Here is a 5,092-nt window from a genome sequence, read left to right as displayed (position 1 = left end):
ACCACATGACAGAATTTTGGCTGTACTTTCTGAAATTACAATGAAAACGTATGTAGATAGCCTCAGAAATGGATGCTGATCTGCAATTGTTTCTCTATAAAACTGTCAATGCAGCACATTAGAAATATTTTATAGAAATGTCAATTGGAATGAAGATTCCCTTTCTGGTAGTGGCAACAGGAGAATTCATATTGGGAATGCTGGGAAATCGGTTCAGTGGATTGGTTAACTTGCTCGAATGGGTCAGGAATTGGAAGATCTCATTAGCTGATTTTGTCCTTACCAGCTTGGCTATAGTCAGAATCATTCAACTGTGAGTAATGCTATTTGATTCATTTATAATGGTGCTATCTCCTCTTCTGTATGCCACTGGAAAACTAGCAAAACTGGTTAGTATTCTCTGGGCACTAACTAATCACTTAACTACTTAGTTTGCCACCTGCCTAAGCATTTGCTGCTTTCTTAAGATATTCAGTTTCTCCCACTTCTTTTCATCTGGCTGAAGTGGAGAATGAACAGATTGGTTTTTGTGCTTTTCATGGGGTCTTTGTTCTTATTGTCTGTTAACCTTTTAATGCAGGGTCCTCTTAATGAGTTGTGGATGAATACCTATAGAGTAAATGAGAGAAACATGACTTTGCATTTAGATGTCAGTAAAATTTTCTGTCTTATAAACCCACTTTTCTTAGCTCGACCTACTTTATCCCTTTTCTTCTGTTCCTAGCTTCTTTGCTTCTTTTATTTTCTGTCTTTGGTTAGACACACCAAGAGTTTGCAGCTCAATTCCATGGGCTCTAGAGATCCCAGCATGGCGGCCCGTATAAAGGCCATGAAAGTGGTGACGACCTTCCTCCTCCTCTTTGTCATTTACTTTACTTTACTTTTACTCTGATAGCAAGTTGGATCTTCCTTAAGGTACAGAGTTATTAGGCCGTGAGTTTTGTCATGGTGATATCAGCTGTCTTTCCCTCAGCCCACTCATTTATTATAATTTTGGGAAAGAGCAAGCTGAGACACTGCCTTGAAACTGCTGTGGCATCTTAACTTCTTTCTTTGCCATAACCAAACACTTCCCAGGACTGAGATACTGGGCTTGAGGGCTAGGGACCATAGTCTCAGGGACATCTAGGTCAATTGGCATAACATAGTTCATAAAGTCAGTGTTCTACATCCTACTTTGGTGAGTTTTGGCTAGGTCCTTAGAAGCTTGTGAGTGGCCATCTAAGTTACATCTATTGGTCTGTTTCAGTTTGTAGCAAAGAAGAGTGAAGAAAACCAAAGACTTACGGAATCAATTAGTCTGAAGGACTAATGGTCCACATGAACCACAGCCTCCACTAACCTGTGACCAGAAGAATTAGATGGTGCCTGCCTACAAACACCACCTACCGTTCTGACCAGGGTCACAGTAGAAGGTACTACACAGAGTGGGAGAAAAAGGTAGAAAAAAAATCCAGTTCATGAAAAAAACCAGACTTACTGGTCTGATAGACTGGTGGAAAACCAGTGAGACAATGGCCCTTAGATACCCTTCTAACTTAGAACTGAAGCCACTCCCAGAGATCATCTTTCAGCCACATAAAAGACAGGCTTAAAAGTGAAGAGTAACACCCTGGAGGGACATACTCCTCTGAACAATCAACTGTATGAGACCCAAAGGGCAGCATTTGCCCAAAGGCAAAGTTAAGAAGGCAGGAAGGGGCAGGAAAACTGGGCGAACGGAAACGGGGAACCCAAGGTGGAAATGGGAAGAGTGCTGACACATTATGGGGATTGTAACTAATGTCACAGAACAATCTGTGTATAAATTGTTGAATGGGAAAAGAATTGGCTCTGTAAACTTTCACGTAAACCACAATTAAAAAAAGAAAGAAAGAAATGTGGAGCAGCTTTTCCTAAAGTTCTGGGAATCACTTGTTCAGTAGGGTGTTCATAATTGTTACAAGGAAGCAGTTCTCAATTTTTAAATAATTTTAGGGAATGCTGATTTATGCAAAATTAAAAAAATTAAGCAGTTTTTTTGTTTAAATCATAGGCTTTTTGTGTACTCAGTTAATACACAAGAGGAAGTGTTATTATATGAGGTTTTGCAAATTTCTTTGTCCATGAAACTCTTTTCTGTTTCAGGGAATATCTTTTAAATCTAATGTTTCGGGGGATTTAATTAGGGAAATTCTAATATTGAGGGACTGTGTATTGGTGAGGAATCATAATTTTTTTTAAGTGTGTGTAGGCACATGTGAACAATGAAGATAGCAGAGATGTGAGAGTCCTACTCTGGATCAAAAGAACTTATTTTAGGCCAGATCTGCCACCTGTGGCTGCATGATCTTGAACAAATTATTTAAAATCTGTGACCTTCAGTTTACACGTTTTCAAAATAGAATAGTCTATATCTACTAAATGATGGTTTTGAGAGGCAAATGAAATGTCAAGGATAAAAATACCTTGTAATATATAAGAACTGACCTAGAGAAATTTTACTGTAATTAGCAAAATAAAAATTATTCTGGTAAGAATACTATATTTGTTTTAACTTTATGATTGCGATTCATTTTTTACAAGTTTCCCCCATTTTTTAAATTATTTGCAGTTGCCTACCTCCCTTCGCTCTAGGTAGAGTTGATTTATTGGTGCCTTTTCTCTTTTCTTTTTCTTTTTTCGGTAGTCTAGTCAATGATAATGCTGACTGTGATAATGATGCTGAATTTCCATCTCTAAATTCAGTTTTCTATTAAAATTTTAATTCTGTGGATGACTCCTAGAAACTCTTACTTGAGGATTTTCATGTTTTCTTAGTGTGTATTTTAGGTTGGGCAGACGGTTGAAACAATGAAAGATAATCTTTCTCCATTTGCATCTAAACAAACTAAATTTTATTCTTTCACTCGTATTTGAACATGAAAAATTACAGCAGGCATTACTATAAAAGAAGAAAGTCCCACATTTGTTAGCAAGAAAAAACAAACTAAGACATTTTAAAGGAATTGAAAATGCTTTTCACAATGTTAGCTGAGGCCCATTGTGATAGCAGAAGCTGATGTTTATTGAAATGGAATGGAAGCTAAAATAAATACAAAAAAAGTAGCACAAAAATGTTAGTTTTCAATCTGTGAATTCATCAACAGTGGTATTTGAGATAGTATATTTTTTTAAATTTTATTGTGCTTTAGGTGAAAGTTTACAGTGCAAATTAGTTTTCTCATTCAAAAATTTATACACAGATTGTTTTTTTGACATTGGTTGCAGTCCCTGCAACCTGTCAGCACTCTCCGCCTTTCCATTCGCACCCCGTGTTCCTTGTGCCCATTCGTCCACTTTTTCTGTCCCTTCCTGTCTTCTTGTCTTTTCTTTTGGGCAGGTGATGCCCATTCAATTGAACTAAGAAGCATTTTCCTCACGTGTATTACTTTTTTGTTTTATAGGCCTGTTTAATCTTTGGCTGAAAGGTGGACTTTGGGAGTGGCTTCAGTTGTGAGTTAGCAGGGAGTCCAGGGGCCATAGCCTTGGGGTATTTCCAGTCTCTGTCAGACCAGTAAATCTGGTCTTTTTTTGTGAATTTGAATTTTGTTCTACATTTTTCTCCTGCGCTGTCTGGGACCCTCTATTGTGATCCCTGTCAGAGCGGTTGGTGGTGGTAGCCAGGCCCCATCTAGTTCTTCTGTGCTCAGGCTGGTGGAGGCTGTGGTTCATGTGGTCCATTAGTCCATTGGACTGATATTTTCCATATGTCTTTCTTTTCTTCCTTCTCCTTTGCTCCAAATGGGTTAGGAACAATAGATGTATCTTTTAAGACCCCAAACACTACTCATCAAAGTAGGATATAGAACACTGTCTTTATGAACTATGTTATGCCAATTGATTTAGATGTCCCCTGAGACCATGGTCCCTAGCCCTCAGCGCCAGTACTTCAGTACCTCAAGCTGTTTAGATGTGTCTAGGAAGTTTCTATGACTTTGCCTTGGTCGAGTACTGCTCACTTCCCCTATATTGTGTATTGTATCTCCCTTCACAGAAGTTAACACTTTTCTACTATCTAGCTTGTGATTTCTCCTCCCTACCCCTCTCTTCTCTCCTAACCATCAAAGATTATTTTTTTCTGTGTCTAAATTTTTTCTTAAGTTTTTATAATGGTGGTCTCAGACAATATTTGTCCTTTTGTGATTGACTTATTTCACTCAACATAATGCCCTCCAGATTGTTGTGAGATGTTTCATGGATTCATCATTGTTCTTTATTGTTGCATAGTACTCCATTGCATGTGTGCACCTTCATTTGTTTATCCATTCACCTGTTGATGGGCACTAGGTTTTTTCCATCTTTTTGCTATTGTGAGTAAAGCTGCAATGAACACGAGTGTGCATATGTTTATTCTTCTGACAGCTTTTTTTCTCTGGGATGTATTCCTAGGAGTGGGATTGCTGGATTGTATGGTATTTCTATTTCTAGCTTTTTAAGGAGGCACCATATCGTTTTCCATAGTGGTTGTATGATTTTACATCACTACTATTTGCTTGATATTTTTTTATCCTTTGATTTTTAACGTATTTATGTCTTTGTGTCTAAGGAGTGTCTCTTTTAGACAGCATATTGATGGGTCATGCTTTTTTATCCATTCTACCACTCTCCGTCTCTTTACAGGTGCATTTAAGCCATTTACATTCAGTGTGAATATCAATAGGTATGAGTTTATTGCTGTCATATTGTTTTCTTTTTTTTTTGTGGTGCTGACATTTTCTTTGTTCCTCTTAGTTTCCTGTGCAGAGTTCCTTTTGTTTGTGGACTTTCTTTTATTTCATTATAGATTGTGTGTTTATTGAGCCTTTATGTTTTTCTTCTTTTTTATTCTGATGATTAGGTTTGTTACCTTTCTTTCTGGTTACCTTGAAATTTACCCTTTTCTTCTTTGTGGTGCTGACGTTTTCTTTGTTCTTACTCTCTTGTGCTGAGTTACTTTTGTTTGTGGATTTTTTTTTCATTTCTTTTGTTTTTGCTGAGACTTTATGTTTTTCCTCTTTATTTTTATGAGTATGTTTGTTAACTTTCTTTGTGGTTACCATGAATTTTACCCTTATCTTTCTAAGTTTGAAGC

The 5,092-nt window shown here is 37.3% G+C and overlaps 1 pseudogene; it reads left to right on the top strand.

The window, feature by feature from the left end:
• The first annotated feature begins 341 nt into the window (after positions 1–341).
• Positions 342–2,738, top strand: LOC101346858 (taste receptor type 2 member 42-like; annotated as a pseudogene).
• The last annotated feature ends 2,354 nt before the right edge of the window (positions 2,739–5,092 follow it).

Source organism: Trichechus manatus, unplaced genomic scaffold (genome assembly GCF_000243295.1).
Source record: "Trichechus manatus latirostris isolate Lorelei unplaced genomic scaffold, TriManLat1.0 scaffold00184, whole genome shotgun sequence".
In the NCBI taxonomy this organism is placed as follows: domain Eukaryota; kingdom Metazoa; phylum Chordata; class Mammalia; order Sirenia; family Trichechidae; genus Trichechus; species Trichechus manatus.
The sequence above is the reverse complement of the archived record's forward strand: the minus strand, read 5'-3'. Positions and strand labels throughout refer to the sequence as shown.